This window comes from Salvia hispanica, chromosome 3 (genome assembly GCF_029641045.1).
Source record: "Salvia hispanica isolate PSC_SH4W2 chromosome 3, Shi_PSC_v1, whole genome shotgun sequence".
Lineage (NCBI taxonomy): Eukaryota > Viridiplantae > Streptophyta > Magnoliopsida > Lamiales > Lamiaceae > Salvia > Salvia hispanica.
Window position 1 is genome coordinate 25,330,104 of NC_142694.1, and position 17,694 is coordinate 25,347,797.

Below are 17,694 nucleotides of genomic sequence, written 5' to 3' on the forward strand. Positions count from 1 at the left end.
TCGGTGAAAGTAAAACCCTTTTATGTAGGGATAGGTTTTGTTATGATCAACACTAACCTTTGTACTCGGTGAAAGTAAAACCCTTTTAATGTAGGGACAAGGTTTGTTATTATCAGCACTAACCCTTTGTTCACTATAGTAACAACAACTCCTCATTAGACTAGAAACATTTTTGTATACTAAACTGAAACAAAGAATTAATATTGTCAACCCTTTAACATTCTTCTGCTCCTCCGATCCTTGCCACCACCCAATCTTCTCTACCTAAAGCATGGAAACATATTTAAGAAGAAAATTAAAAAATTAAATTATAAATTATAAATTAAATGAATAATGTCAATATAGTACCTCTTTGTTTAAGGGAACAGGCAAACGGTATAGTTCCATTGCCCAATTTGTTCCTTTCGAATCGGGATAGAAAAAGATATAATGGATCTTGAAGGCGATAATGTTTCCATCTTTGTCGACTATTTCTTCTTCATTTCCCTGAGATCTCCAGGATCCAACATCACCTTCACCGATAAGTTACATGTTGATTATTCTACGGAAATAATCATCCCCATGGACCAAGAAATATTCGTCAAAGAGCCGCATCGAGTCATGTACTGCAAAGAATTCGAAATGATTAGAGGTACATATTATTCCGAATATGATGAATGATTGAATGAATCGAAATCCGTACCTAGATCCTGAGGATGGTGCTGGTAAAAGTGGTGTGCATCAATCTCCTTCATTACGTTAGCTTGGAGAGGTTTGCAGCACACTATTTTGGAGAGATAGAATTGTATCTGCTCTACGCCGATTGGATCAAATCGCCAACCGGCCGGCAGATTGACCTCTCTCTCCACAGCCGAATGCTCTCTCCAAACAATGGCCATCTTAATTCAGTTTATAAGTGAGATACAAGAAATGTTAAAAATTTAGCCACTATTTATAGAGCTCAATGCCACTGTGAGTTGATTTCCGTTGGGACGATTAGTGTGAAATGTGAATGTTTCATTAATTACCACTTACTACTATTTTATATTTCATACATTGATAATAAATCTACAAACAGGATCCTATCATGTGTTAAGTGTGAAGATGTGTGAAGTGTGTGTGTGTGTATTTGCGCGCTTACTGTGTGTGCAGTGTGTGCGCATGCACTGTATGCGCGCGCGCATGTGTGTCTGCCCACCAAAATTAGTCTCCGTCTATTTATTATAAATTTCATTTTCTAAGAAGATTGGTCTCCTTATCCGCTTATAATACTTCAACAAATAATTAAAAACTTTCATTTGTAAATTTTAAGAATAAATTGAAGTTTAGAGTTGGTTTGGAGAACCTTATCATTTATGTAAAATCAAGAAAATAAATTAATGTACTAGGTGAAAGTAAAACCCTTTTATGTAGGGATAGGTTTTGTTATGATCAACACTAACCTTTGTACTCGGTGAAAGTAAAACCCTTTTAATGTAGGGACAAGGTTTGTTATTATCAACACTAACCCTTTGTTCACTATAGTAACAACAACTCCTCATTAGACTAGAAACATTTTTGTATACTAAACTGAAACAAAGAATTAATATTGTCAACCCTTTAACATTCTTCTGCTCCTCCGATCCTTGCCACCACCCAATCTTCTCTACCTAAAGCATAGAAACATATTTAAGAAGAAAATTAAAAAATTAAATTATAAATTATAAATTAAATGAATAATGTCAATATAGTACCTCTTTGTTTTAGGGAACAGGCAAACGGTATAGTTCCATTGTCCAATTTGTTCATTTCGAATCGGGATAGAAAAAGATATAATGGATCTTGAAGGCGATAATGTTTCCATCTTTATCGACTATTTCTTCTTCATTTCCCTGTGATCTCCAGGATCCAACATCACCTTCACCAATAAGTTACATGTTGTTGATTATTCTACGGAAATAATCATCCCCATGGACCAAGAAATATTCGTCAAAGAGCCGCATCGAGTCATGTACTGCAAAGAATTCGAAATGATTAGAGGTACATATTATTCCGAATATGATGAATGATTGAATGAATCGAAATCCGTACCTAGATCCTGAGGATGGTTCTGGTAAAAGTGGTGTGCATCGATCTCCTTCATTACGTTAGCTTGGAGAGGTTTGCAGCACACTATTTTGGAGAGATAGAATTGTATCTGCTCTACGCCGATCGGATCAAATCGCCAACCGGCCGGCAGATTGACCTCTCTCTCCACAGCTGAATGCTCTCTCCAAACAATGGCCATCTTAATTCAGTTTATAAGTGAGATACAAGAAATGTTAAAAATTGAGCCACTATTTATAGAGCTCAATGCCACTGTGAGTTGATTTCCGTTGGGACGATTAGTGTGAAATGTGAATGTTTCATTAATTACCACTTACTACTATTTTATTTTTCATACATTCATAGTAAATCTACAAACAGGATCCTATCATGTGTTAAGTGTGAAGATGTGTGAAGTGTGTGTGTGTGTATTTGCGCGCTTACTGTGTGTGCAGTGTGTGCGCATGCACTGTATGCGCGCGCGCATGTGTGTCTGCCCACCAAAATTAGTCTCCGTCTATTTATTATAAATTTCATTTTCTAAGAAGATTGGTCTCCTTATCCGCTTATAATACTTCAACAAATAATTAAAAACTTTCATTTGTAAATTTTAAGAATAAATTGAATTTTAGAGTTGGTTTGGAGAACCTTATCTATAATACCCGCATTTTTTTTTTATTATTATTACCCTTTTCCTTTATGATTAAATGTCGAACTAGAGAAATGTCATTCTCTTGCTTCGTTGAGTTAAGTGGAACTCGTTACCCTTTGATAATGCTCAATGTTGTTAGTTCGCAAAGACAAAAGTTAGAGATAATCGAACGAACTAAAACAATCTAAGTTACGTTATGAAATAAATTGAACTTTTGAAAAAGAATGTGAAGACGTCCTTTCCGAACTAAAGTGTTCGCTTACATCTCGAATAATACATTAACTTACATGATCACCTTACGTATGAATTATGAATGGAAAGAAAAGAATATGTGATACTATACTATTACAAATAACCATGAATGGGCCAAAAGAGTTTAAGAAACTAAAATCTTATTATGCTTGGACTTTGGGCCTCTTTCTCCCAAGCCCAAATCACAGCCCGTTCCGAACAGCCCATCGGGCCCGGGGCAGCAAGCCCACGTCTCGAACAGCAGCGTAGCACCCAAGCCCTTTTCCCTCACCTGCAAGATAAGACAAACAATAAATGCCTACAAACAAGAGGAATCTAAGGGACATCCTTTTTGGAGAAGTGAAACAACAAGGCTTTATTAAAGAGGGAATTGAGAATGGCAAGGTCAGCCCCTAAAACCCCCTCTCTCGACAGCAGCTTACACTTAAGGAAAGATGGCAGCAATACCTTTGCTTAAGGAGACCAAAGACTTACTCAAAAAGAGGAAAGTCAATACCTGCAACATCCTTCTCAAAACAACACCTACAGACTACTATTCCCTACAATACCACCCTGCAATAAGCAAACAAGTGATTTTATGAAGGGAGTACTTGTGCTTCAAGAAAGAGACGAATGTATTAATTAAAAGCTTAGTGAAGATCTTAAAAAGGACGATTCACTTGCAACATGAAAACAAAGAGTCTGGCAGCTCCATTTAATTCTCCTAAGTACACCAAGGTTTGCCTATAAGAACCCCATACCACTCTCAAAATCCCCTCCCTCTTATTCAAGTTTTTCAGCCACCATAGCAAGAGTGAGTGTGAGTGAGTTGGGGGAAGAGTTTTCTGCATAGTACCTGCAGGAAGTTCTACGCTCCTTAGGTAACATGCCTTTTTCCTCATTCCCACAAGTTTTCATGCTAAAACATAAGCTCACTCCTTTCCCTTACATTACAACAAGAATTTCAGAGTGGGGAGTGAACCTTGAGTTCTAGGAGCAGAGGAAAGGAATCAGTAACTACTCCAAGAGGTAATACACCTCTATCCTTCTCCCATATAATTTTCCATATCATCATGAAGAAGCCCAAAACTTAGATTCTAGATTTCAAACCATAGGTAGTCTTTACAAGGGAAACTCAAGGAACAACATGCTAAGTGTTATTTCACAAAGAAAATGCTAGCTATACTTGAAATGCTTTATCAACAATTTTCATAGTAGCCTATACAGTGGGTTCAAAGGAAAGATGCTAACTTTACATAATAAGCAAAACCCAACCAAGTGTTACCACAATAATCAAATGCAAGAAATTTTGTTTAAATCTCATAAGTTTCTGCCCAAATTAAACGGCTACACTAAGGAACAAGATAAAAGGGTTAGCTTTAAGGGAAAGTTGGATCTGCCTAAGGTGCGGGGTCTCGCGAACCGGATGTCGGGAGCAGTAACGGCACCTGCGAGGACGACGGTGGAGATAGCCGCAGGCAGAACTGCAGCTCGCCCGTGCGGAGCCGTGTGTGCAGAGAGATAGAGAGGCGATGCTTCCTCTCCTTCTCCGACGGCGCGACACCAACGATGGGAGGACGCGAGGTGGCGGGCAGGCTGTGCGCCGACAGCAAGTTGTCCCGGCTATACAGCAGCCCGTCCGTCCAGCAGCGACCTCGGCAAGAGGCGCGTGAAACGCGGAAGGACCGCAGCTCGACGGAGAGCTGAAGGATTTCTGACGGGATGGACGATGTCGCCGGAGTTTCAGCGCCCACCGGAGATGATGACCGGAGCAGTTACCGACGGACGGCGAAGAAGAGGCGTCGCTGCTCCTTCCTCGATCTAAATCCCCTTTCAATTTAGGGATTGTTTCTTCAATTTGGGAATTGTGTGTTGGGAACGAGAGAAGAGACTTTGGAGATGGGGAGTATGTGTTGGGCTTGATTCATTGTTTTGGGCCTCTTTAATTAAAAATATGGGCTAAGGAATTAAATAAAGGCGTGGGCTAAAGATTTAATTAGAAGCTTGGGCCTGAAAGTATTTAAAGGATTGGACTAATTTATTCTTTTCTTAGTCGGACTAAGTGAATAAATTAAATGGACTAGTTGCTCAATCAATTTTTATGTGATGGTTCGCTAATTAAATTCCGAGATGATAATTTAATACATGGAAAGTACAAAGTAGTACCCTCAAGGTTAAATGAATAATGTCTTAAGTTTCTATAATAAATTAAACCTTCCGATTTAATTAATGTTTCAAGATTTCTAGAACTTTTCTAGAAGACTAAGAAGAAGAATAAAATGACCACGCACTTAGGATGCATTCATGTTTACGTTTATTTGACTTCTTAAAGTCTAATTAAAGTATCATTTTATTTCCTAAAGGGACGTCTTCGAACGTCATCTAAGACCAAGTTAAGGAAATTTCGGAAGGAGCTTTAGCTTTTTAGGTGGGCATTCTTTTAAAACGTGATTTCAGTATGAAAATGTGATTCTTTGCTCAAGTATGTTGTCATGCCATGTTTTGTTTTATGATTACCTATCTGCTTGGCTATGCCAATTTAAGTTAAATCGAATTCGGGTCCCAGTAGGGCCGCAAACCCTACTCGGACTAGTGTACACATAAGGGGACCGTGAGCTAACAAAAGGGGTTGGCTGGTCCAGTGACCGTCGTGGAATGTGGCCACATTCCCGGTTCACATCAGTTTCAGATATGGTATATCTATGTTATGTGATTGCGCAATCAAATCTTTACTCAAGGAAAAGTATTTTAGTGACTCGGGTCTTTTAAGTAAAACCCCGTGATCACTCAACTGTGGCATTGACAATTAAAGATAGAACCATTTTTGGCAATGTGCCCACTGAGTATATCAAATACTCAGCCCTGCATGTTATTTTCAAATGTGCAGGTTGAACGTGGACGAGCAGGCGAAGGTGTTGGGACAAGCTTTTTAAATAAGTAGTTAGGTAGCCCAAAGTAGCATGTCTTCATACGTGCTATTTTGTCTTGGACTCTTCCGCTGCAAATCTAGAATTATGTGCTAGAAAGCTATGAACTTAGTCTTGATACTCTGAACACGTTTTGACTATGTACCCATATGCCTTTGATACTATTGATTTAAGTGATTTCATCCTTTTATTGTTGTCCCTTGATTATTAAGAATTGTTTAGTCGCGAAATAGCTACGCTCACTAGCACTAGGGAGTTGTGGTCATGACAGAGTGGTATCAGAGCACCGTTCTTTCGCTCTGGACCCAAGAACCTTATTTCAAGCCTTAGTCTAGAATGATAGCACTAGACTATAATATGACTAAAAGGGAAAGATTAAAGGGACCCAACACCTCGACTCGTCACGTTCATCTGCACCAATGAGGTAAGAAAGAAGTTCTTACAAAAAAAATGCAGTTTGTTCATGAAAGAACGTGATAATTGGAAAAAAAAGATTTCTTTTTAAAGATATTTTGAAAATATTCAAGGATTTCAAGGAAAAGCATGTAAATTCCATTTTTCCTACGAACCATGAAAATTCAAGTTTAAAATGCTCAGCCTAAGGATGTCTTTGAGACAAATGTTAAAGTATTATTAGTTACGCATGCTTGATTACGTGAAGTATGATGATAGATTGAGAAAGTTTTTAGAAAGTTACGAAATGACTAATGCATGCAAACATAGTATGCCTAAGAATGTACATTAGGCTTAACGCTCTTGAAGAATGATATAAGTTGATGACTTCCTTTCTGCTTTCCTAAGCGATAAAACGAACAAGTATATGCAAGTTAGGGCAAAACCCTAAATTTGTTTTAAAAATGAGGAAATATAGGTGAATGGGTCTAAAAGTGTAACCCACGCCTTTTCCTCTACCCTATGCCTTGACGAGACCACGATCCATGATGTGGTAATTGGAACAATTCCAAATGTACAAGAATGAACCTAACAATTTTTAAATAACCCATCTATTCTTAGATGGTAACGATCACACGAGATACGAGAAACTACCTACGGCACATGGGCGTTTGTCCAACGATTTTAAATGATGAGTACAACATGAAGTTCCTTTTGTCTTCATGAACTCAATCATAACCGAAATGAGCGTACCCTCGATCCAATAAAGGAGGTATATCCTTACGCGAAAAGATATCGTACCTACGATCTAATTAAGTGATCCAGTCTTGCGTAGCAAGTCAAGGAGGCTACGCGATCTAGAAACAATGCTTATAGCACGCTGTGAAGCACGATGGAGAGTGCAATGTTTTACGAGAATGACCGTCCTGACTTATCGAGAACATTATGAAAATATGACCTTCAACGACAGTTATTAGTAGTAACACCAGGAATCCTAGCTTGGAATGTATGGTTTCCTATAACGCCCTGATCATGTCCGAGCTCCGAAAGAGCAAACAAGGGAGTGTCACATAACTGGAACAGATGATTATGATCAACAGTACTTACTTGGATTCCAATCGAATTCTTTCTATGAACCTCCTTAATGAAAATGCCCTCGTCTACTTTAGACTCCAGATTGACTCGCATTTATGCAAGTAATGCCTCACTTTTTCCTCTCCTATGAAAGTTGTGACTCTCTTCTAGTTTGTTGGTTATTGTAGTTGAGCTCATTATTCAGAAAATGTAAAGTGTTGACTTCTTAAGCTCCAGTCATAAACCTTCGATTCCAAAGTTGCTTACGACCATTCCCTTCAAAATAATCTCATTTTGAACATCCTTAACAAGGGTGTATTGCCGTCTACTTAAGACTTTTGATTGACTCATTTTTTTTACAAGTAATAAGTCGCTATCATTTTTCTTCAACGAAAGTGGTGACTCACTTTCAAATCCTAGGGTGGTGAAATGTAACGCCCCACTTTTTCAAACCCTAATTTTCGGGTTATAAAATTTTTGCATTAAATGCCTTAAATGCTATGATATGTGAATTATTTGATGAGTGATTAATTGTATAAGTGTCTTTGTGACCTAATTGCGTATGAGAATGGAGATTGAGTTGAATAGTCAACTTGTTGAAATGTTGACGTGGCTATTGAATAGTCAAAGATGTGGAAAAACGATGTGGCCGTTGAAAGGTCAATACGATGAGAAAATGAAGTGAAAGTGAAGAGATGATTGATTTGGAATATGCGAATATTTTGATGCGGAGAAATATAATTGTGGGGAAATTATTATTTACTTTGCTAAGGGATGAGTGAGAAAAATAATAGGAGCATTTATTTAAATCATGTGGAATTTTCGGCCACTATCTTTATTGGAGAAGAAATAATATTATTCTTGGATTTAATTATTTGTTTGGGATAATTATCCAAATTAAATCCAAAGTCCAAATACTCTATAATTCCTACATGGAATTTTCGAAATTTTCACCTTGGATATTCATGAGATTTTCGAAAATCTCATCTAGAAAGGAGGGAGGATTTATTTGTTATTTTATTTGATTCCTTATTTATTCTATTCCATGAATAAATATAAATATGCTAAAATATCCTAGTATATCTTGATATATCTAAGAAGATCTTACCATATCCTAATTAAATTAGGATTTGAAATTCAAATCCCTTTTGAGAATCAAAATACACGCCTACTTCTATATTATTTGGGAGTATTTTATTTTATTCTTACTCCGTGATATATTATTCTACTCCGTAAAATATCTGAATTTAATTATAGGCTAAATAAATAGCCTATAATTTTCGAAATCCTCATTCTTCTCAACCAATTCAACGCCACTTCCCCAAATATCTCTCCCAAATCTTTTATTTAATTAATTATTGGGATATTATTTTGGCACTCTATAAATACATGAGAGATCCTAAACCCTAGAGATCAAAAACCGGCGCCTCCCACTCTTCATTATTTTCGAAAATTACTCCCCACTCTCTCCAAGTTTTCTTCAAGTTTTCTTCAAGATTTCTTCATCAATTGAGAAGAATTCAAGTGAAATTCAATAGATTATTGAAGAATCAAGACTAATTCCTTGTTTCTACCGTTCGTTCTTTTGGAAAAAGTACTTTAAATATTGATCTCCTCTTCTTCTACCGATTAATCGGTATTCTTGAGTCCACATGCATTTAGATGAGTGGAGGGGAAATAAATGGATGAAATTTTGGGATGCATGGATGTGTGTGTGTTTTGACCGTGTGTGTGTGTGTGTGTGCACGCCTCGATCGGCATGCACAATTGTTGTGTTCGTGTGTGTGTGTTATGTGTGTGGAACACTCTTGCGTGATACGAATTATTGGTGATTTTGGAATGAGTATTTAAATAAAAATGGTATGTTAATCATACTTTGATTTTGATATTGATGATTTTGAAAATAATCGATGGGAAAAGGGAAACGTGAGATCATGCATAATATTGAAATCCATGATTGAAACTGATTTGTGATACGCCTAATTTAAAGGTGATCCTTCGCGCTCTCAGCGTGATAAACGAGGAGAAGAGAATTCTATCGAGCTAAACCTACGAGGTGGGCTTTCTTTTAAAATAAGGACATTGTCCTAAAATGATATTGATAAGAATGAAAGATGTGTTATCATGCCTTGATTTGTTTTGTCGTGTCTATCCCTCGTGGCTATGCCACTATTGTTATAATCGAATTCGGATCCTTGTAGAGCCGCAAACTCTACTTGGGTTAGTGTACACCAATGTTAGACCGAGTGCTGGCGTATGGGTCGGCCGGTCTAGTGACCTGGATTGCGGCCGCATTCCTTGTCATGTAGAATGAGGATATGGTAAACGTCTATGAGAAAAATGGTTGCGCGACCGTGATATTTGAGAAAGAAGATATTTTGGTGCCTCGGGTCTTTCTAAAGTTAAAACCCCGATGGACACTTGAAAATGGCATGATAACTATAATTGTGATAAAAAAACTGTTTTCGGCAATGAGCCCATTGAGTATGATTATCGTACTCAGCCCTGCATGTGTTTTCCTTATATGCAGGTTGAGTGGTGACGAGCGGGCGGCGGTGTTGAGTAGAGAATAATAAGATGATCTGTTGGTACTTAAGGTGTCATTGTGTCCTCATACATAGCCTCACTTCTTTCTTGGTCGCTTCCGCTATGCTACGCTATTTTTTTTATGAAAACTTATGATCTTTTGTTGGGATAAATACTGTTATTTCGTGGGTATATTTTGGGTATAGAACACTTGGAAATATTTTGGAACCTTTGCTACTTTGGAGCATTTATGGTGATAGCCTTTTATTGGATTTCTTTGCTAAAGCATTAATTCTTTTCCTATTAAATTGTTCATTAAATGCTTTGGTGAAAATCTCTTTTCAAATGGAACCCTAGCCTATGATCTTTGATGCATTTAAGTCTGTTTAGATAACGATCGCCGCATTTATTATACCCTAGATGGGCGGGTCGTTACAGTTGGTATCAGAGCCTCAGTTCTTTTCGCTCTGGACCCAAGAGTCTTGTTGAATTAAAAATTTGAAAGTTGTATAAATTGATTAATGAATAACCGTCGAAGACTCAACACCGCAACTCGTCTCCGCTCAACCACGATAAATGAGGTAACGAGTATCTCTTGAATATTGATTTAAATATATGAAATATTGGAAGTTGAAGCGAATGGGAGATTGTTGATATATATATTTGAAAAAAAAATGTGATGATTATGCAAGCATGCGAAATTGCTATCCGTGATTATGCGAAATAAATGTTGCTATGCAAGTGATTATATGTTGAGACTGTTATGAGTTGAACAATAAAACTCTATGAAATTCTATATGATTTGTGATTTTCGTGATATATGATGAACGACATCTATGAGAATGAACTTGAGCATGCCGCTATACATAGTTGTAAGTCGTGCCGTGAATGAAAATTTTGTGATAATATCGAACTTGGAGGCATCAAACGCCGAATACGAGGCGATCGACTTACGAGAACGAATTGCGAAGCGTTGAAACGCGAAAATATATATACATATGCACACCTTTTGGCACGGAAAGAAAATTCCGTTATTTCTTGATATGATATTACCTTCACACCTTCGTCGTTCGACGCATACACATATAAATATATATATATCCATCGTACTCTCAGCATCAGTTGAAATCTTATACACTATTGATATTTTCTTCGATCCTTGTTCTGATGCTGAGATTTCTTTTGTAGATGCCTAATCATTATTACGCACCGATGCGCGATCGTTACGCAAAGAACAAGGTTTTCCCTGTTGAAACCTATCAAGAGTTTGAGTGGGATGGAAAGTCCTTTCTCCTAACCTACGTCACCGAATTCTACGATCGTTGGATGGATGCATACGCGTATGGAGGAGTTACCCATCACGCGGGGATCTCGAGATTGATCCACACTCTGCCGAGTCCTTGGAGCGAATGGACTGCCCAAGCTGCATTGCCATATACGTGGTTCAGTCCGCCGGAGTACAAGCCTCGAGGCGATATAATCAGCTTGATTGGAGTGCTACTCCCAGCCATGGCAATTGCGAGGGATGGACCGCCGCTTAGTCCCCCAGCGCACAAGTATCCGCCAGGCCAAGCTCGCCGATGGAGGTATCGTCGCGATAAGGAGCCGCATGTTGATCGTGTCCCTAATAGGCCAAGGCTTAAGGCTAACGCGGCTAACCCTTTGGTTATCCATGGAAACGTGGAGGATATGCGTGCGATAACACCGCCGCCGCCAGATGTTGGTGAATATGGCGAGAATGAGGGACCGGACGAGGAAGGACCCGCTTTGGAAATGGATGAGGATGATGACCCCGAGGAGGATATGAACGACATCGATTAGGATTGATAGTCGTGTGATATTTGTTTTGGCTTCCCCCATGTTTCTGGATTGATTTGCTACCTTATGATTTTGCTACTCTTTCGTTTTTCTGCTGCTTTTGATACTAAGACCTCTTTGAGGCGACGTTTTTGATTTATATGCCATGGGGAGATATTTATTTTTGATTCAATGGATTGCTTTTCGTACATGGTACAAATTACCTATCACTATGTTATCATGCCATCACATCATGCCTCTTATCGCACCACCATTTTTGAATACCTTATGGCGCCTTGTAATCGCCACTTGAAATTGTACAACTGCTTCTTAAGTGCAATTGCCTTGATGATATGGAAACATTGATCTTTGATAACCTTGACGCAGCCAATTTTTGGTAACCATGATGATTGACGCTATTCTTTGCAATCCGTCTACGTGACGAACTTTTGAAATCTTGTGTTTGGCCATATACTCTAAAACAAATTGACCCATGAACCTTGTTATTTCAACTATACCATGTGACTATTGTTAGAATCATGGGAATAATTCGTGTGTTGATAAATCAGAATGCCGCCAAGACGTCGTGATCGTCAACCGACACCTCCACCTTCAAGTGAGGAGAGTGTGACGCAGTCGATTCCTACACCGCCGCCTCCCCCACCCCCGGTTGATAGGGAAGTAGTGAAGCTGTTCTTGGAACAGAAACCGCCCGTGTTCGATGGACTTGGAGAACCGGCCAAAGCCGAATCTTGGATCCGCGCGATAGAGCGTATCTTCGCAATTTTGGGATGCAATGATAGGGAACGGATGAGTTGCGTTACTCATCAGCTAACCGAGGCAGCCGACTTTTGGTGGGATACTAGAATAAAGACCTTGACACAAGGCCAAGTGGAAGCAATGACGTGGGACGATTTCAAGACCGAGCTATACAACAAGTATGTGCCGAAAAGCTACCGGAAAGCGAAGGCATCCGAATTCAACAATCTGACTCAAGGACACATGACGGTGACCGAGTATGATCGAGCGCTCAACAGCATGACCCGATACGCCCCTGAACAAGTCGACACAGACGAGAAGCTGTCGGACAAGTTCTGCGAGGGACTAAGGTCCGAGATAAAGATGTCGTTGGCCAGTCGAGGGAGACTCACATATGCTAAAGCTTTAGCACTCGCGTTGGATATTGAGGCAGCAATGCCTAAGGAGAAAGCTAAGGAGATTGCAACTTCGTCGTTACCCCCACCGCACTACTCCAGAGAGAAACGGAAGGGGGATGAGCAGAGGAATTTGCACGATGGAAAACGACACCAGCCGAGTCAGCATCGATCCCATCACGGAGAAGGGCAGCATACGTCTAGCCAAAGAGGAGACTACCGACCTAGGGCACCACAATGCAATGTGTGCTCTAAGTATCATTTCGGAGAATGCCGATATCAGAATGCGATCAAGTGCTACACTTGCGGAGGAAACGGTCACTTCTCTAGGGAGTGTCCAAATAACAAAAGAGGATCGGGATCAAGGCAGAACGATCAGGGATCCCGTCAGCCAGCTAGGGCACCGCAGAATGAATCTGGAGGGAATCGCGACTCATCATCGCGACAACCACAACCTCAGCGCCCCAGACTTCCTCCCCAAGCTAGAGCGTTCGCGCTGGAACAAAAGAAGCCGAAGAAAGAGCAAGATGTACGCGAGAAAGGGAATTTGACAGGTATGGGCGAAATTCTCAACACCCCTGTTGTTGTGTTGTTTGATACGGGTGCGTCGCACTCGTTTATATCTGAACTATGTGTGCATACTATGAGCTTGCCTACAAGCGAATCTGAACGTAGAATGATGGTGTCCTCACCAGTAGGAGGAATGATAGAAATATCTAGAACGTGCCCTAATGTAGAAATTGATATGGGAGAACTTAAGATAGTTGCTCACGACTTGCGAGTCATGAAAATGGAGGATATCGATATAATCCTGGGAATAGACTGGTTGACAACGAACTTTGCGACGATTCGTTGTAAGGAGAGGCAGATATCTCTACAAGCTCCGGGAAGAGAACCGACCATATACCACGGAATCGCGATGAACCGGCGAACCGCCATCATATCCGCGCTGCAGGCGACTGCAATGATGAAAAAAGGGCGAACTGCCTATCTTGTCTACCTCCATGGAGAGGAGAAGAACGAGGAGAGGATGGAAGATGTTGCTGTTGTGAAAGATTTTCCCGACGTTTTTCCAGAAGTGTTACCTGGACCACCGCCAGATAGGCAATTGGAGTTCACGATTGACCTTGAACCGGGAGCTGCACCCGTATCCAAGGCACCATATAGAATGGCGCCAAAGGAGTTGGAGGAGTTAAAGATACAACTCCAGGAGCTTATGGACTTAGGTTTCATTAGACCTAGTGTCTCGCCATGGGGCGCACCAGTACTATTCGTGAAAAAGAAGGACGGATCGATGAGGATGTGCATCGATTATAGGGAGTTAAACAAGTTGACTCTAAAGAACAAGTATCTATTGCCAAGGATAGATGACTTGTTCGATCAACTTCGAGGAGCAGGCGTGTTTTCAAAGATGGACTTGAGGTCCGGATATCACCAGCTACGAGTTCGAAGGGAGGATATACCCAAGACTGCGTTTCGCACAAGATATGGCCACTACGAGTTTGTAGTGATGCCGTTTGGATTGACGAATGCCCCAGCGGTGTTCATGGATTTGATGAATCGAATATTCCATCCGTATTTGGATAAATTCGTTTTAGTCTTCATAGATGACGTGCTAGTCTACTCAAAGAACGAGAAGGAGCATGAGGAGCACCTACGAATCACGTTGGAAACGTTGAGGACCGAGAAGTTGTACGCCAAATTCAGCAAGTGTGAATTTTGGCTAAAGGAAGTGAATTTTCTAGGACACATTGTGTCGGCAGAAGGAATTCGAGTGGACCCCGCCAAGGTTGAGGCGGTACAACGATGGAAGTCGCCTTCAACACCAAACGAAAGTCGGAGTTTCCTAGGATTGGCAGGATACTACCGAAGATTCATTGAAGGATTCTCCAAGATAGCGAGACCAATGACGCAACAACTCAAGAAGGGAGTCAAGGTAAATTGGACCCCAGAGTGTGAAGCAAGCTTTCAACTCTTGAAGGAAAAGTTGACAACCGCGCCAGTGTTAGCTGTGCCCGAATCTGGAGTGAATTACGTAGTCTACACCGACGCTTCAAAGGTTGGATTAGGATGCGTTTTGATGCAAAACAACAAAGTGATCGCCTACGCGTCGCGACAATTAAGACCACACGAGTTGAATTACCCGACGCACGATTTGGAGTTAGCAGCAGTGGTACATGCCCTAAAGATTTGGAGGCATCATCTCTACGGAGTGAGATGCGAAATCTTTACGGACCACAAGAGCTTAAAGTATTTCTTCGAGCAAAGAGACTTGAATATGCGACAACGAAGATGGCTCAAATTAGTGAAGGACTACGATTGTGGTATTAACTACCACCCCGGCAAAGCAAATGTAGTGGCAGATGCTTTGAACCGCAAAGATCATTCGCAAATAGCTACTTTCCTAACGGAAGAAGAGAGCTTGATACGAGAATTTAGCAAAATGCGATTAGAAGTGATAAGAGCACCCGAAACAGTGGAAGGGCGAATTGCCACTTTGGTGGTTAAACCAGATTTGAAAACGAGAATCGTTGCAGCACAACGGATGGATGCGAAACTCGAGGAAATCCGAATTGAAGTGAGAACCGGCGAATCTGGAAAATTTAGTGAAGAGTCCGACAACGCCCTCACCTTTGAAGGAAGGTTGTGTGTGCCAAACAACGAGGAGCTCAAGAGTGAGATCATGAGTGAAGCTCATGAAACTCCATACACTGCCCACCCTGGAAGTACGAAGATGTACCAAGACTTGAAAAAGTCCTTTTGGTGGAATGGCATGAAGAGAGATATCGCGGCATTTGTAGAACGTTGCTTAGCCTGCCAACAGGTGAAGGCATTACATCAACGACCGCATGGGAAATTACAACCACTAAAGATACCCGAGTGGAAATGGGAGCATATCGCCATGGATTTTGTGACGGCCTTGCCAAAGACCCTAAGTGGGAATACCGCAATTTGGGTGATTATAGATCGACTCACAAAGAGTGCACATTTCATACCGATTCCGGTGACCCATGGATCGAGCAAGCTAGCTCGTATCTACATAAAGGAGATTGTGCGATTGCACGGAGTTCCAGTGACAATTACGTCCGATCATGACCCGAAGTTCACATCGAAATTTTGGATTAGTCTACAGCGCGAGTTGGGAACGCAACTGAATTTCAGCACGGCTTTTCACCCGCAATCTGATGGGCAATCCGAGAGGACGATCCAAACTCTCGAGGATATGTTGAGAGCCGTAATACTCGATCGCGGTGGAAGTTGGGAGACCGTACTACCGTTGATTGAATTTGCATACAATAACAGCTTCCAAGCAACAATCAACATGGCGCCATATGAAGCCTTATACGGAAGAAAATGTAGATCGCCGCTCTACTGGGATGAAGTTGGCGAGCGACGGGTGCTAGGACCCGATGCAGTCGAGGAAATGATCGAAGTCGTACGACAAATTCGTGCGAGAATAAAGGAAGCTCAGGACAGACAAAAGTCATACGCTGACGTCCGACGAACCGACCTACAATTCCAAACCGGTGATAAGGTTTTCCTGAAAGTGTCCCCGTCAAAAGGGATAACACGTTTTGGTGTTAAAGGAAAGTTGAAGCCACGTTTTATCGGGCCTTACGAGATTCTAGAAGGAATAGGACCCGTAGCCTATCGATTGGCTTTACCGCCAAGTCTTGCAAACGTGCACAACGTCTTTCACGTATCGCAGTTGCGAAAGTATGTGTTTGATCCAAAGCATGTGATTCACTACGAAGAAGTCGCGTTGAATTCCGACTTGAGCTATGATGAGAGACCCCAAATGATCTTGGACCGAAAGGTTCAGAATTTGAGAAATAAATCCATTACTAGTGTGAAAGTGCTATGGAGGAACCACGATTATGAAGAAGCCACATGGGAGCTTGAGGACAAGATGAAGGAACTGTACCCGGAACTTTTTCCATGAGGTACCAAAATTTCGGGACGAAATTTCTTTTAAGGGTGGTGGAATGTAACGCCCCACTTTTTCAAACCCTAATTTTCGGGTTATAAAATTTTTGCATTAAATGCCTTAAATGCTATGATATGTGAATTATTTGATGAGTGATTAATTGCATAAGTGTCTTTGTGACCTAATTGCGTATGAGAATGGAGATTGAGTTGAATAGTCAACTTGTTGAAATGTTGACGTGGCTATTGAATAGTCAAAGATGTGGAAAACGATGTGGCCGTTGAAAGGTCAATACAATGAGAAAATGAAGTGAAAGTGAAGAGATGATTGATTTGGAATATGCGAATATTTTGATGCGGAGAAATATAATTGTGGGGAAATTATTATTTACTTTGCTAAGGGATGAGTGAGAAAAATAATAGGAGCATTTATTTAAATCATGTGGAATTTTCGGCCACTATCTTTATTGGAGAAGAAATAATATTATTCTTGGATTTAATTATTTGTTTGGGATAATTATCCAAATTTAATCCAAAGTCCAAATACTCTATAATTCCTACATGGAATTTTCGAAATTTTCACCTTGGATATTCATGAGATTTTCGAAAATCTCATCTAGAAAGGAGGGAGGATTTATTTGTTATTTTATTTGATTCCTTATTTATTCTATTCCATGAATAAATATAAATATGCTAAAATATCCTAGCATATCTTGATATATCTAAGAAGATCTTACCATATCCTAATTAAATTAGGATTTGAAATTCAAATCCCTTTTGAGAATCAAAATACACGCCTACTTCTATATTATTTGGGAGTATTTTATTTTATTCTTACTCCGTGATATATTATTCTACTCCGTAAAATATCTGAATTTAATTATAGGCTAAATAAATAGCCTATAATTTTTGAAATCCTCATTCTTCTCAACCAATTCAACGCCACTTCCCCAAATATCTCTCCCAAATC

The 17,694-nt window shown here is 40.2% G+C and overlaps 1 long non-coding RNA gene across 2 annotated transcripts; it reads right to left on the reverse strand.

Annotated features, from left to right (window-relative positions):
• Positions 1-2,884: 2,884 nt before the first annotated feature.
• LOC125197805 (uncharacterized) lies at positions 2,885-5,342 on the reverse strand. Of its 2 annotated transcripts, none has more exons than XR_016136293.1 (2): positions 3,783-5,342; positions 2,885-3,499 (listed from the first exon to the last, which is right to left on the reverse strand). It is a non-coding gene; the product is annotated as an uncharacterized LOC125197805 (long non-coding RNA). The 2 variants fall into 2 exon arrangements; XR_016136292.1 differs by having other exon boundaries at positions 3,607-5,342.
• Positions 5,343-17,694: the final 12,352 nt, after the last annotated feature.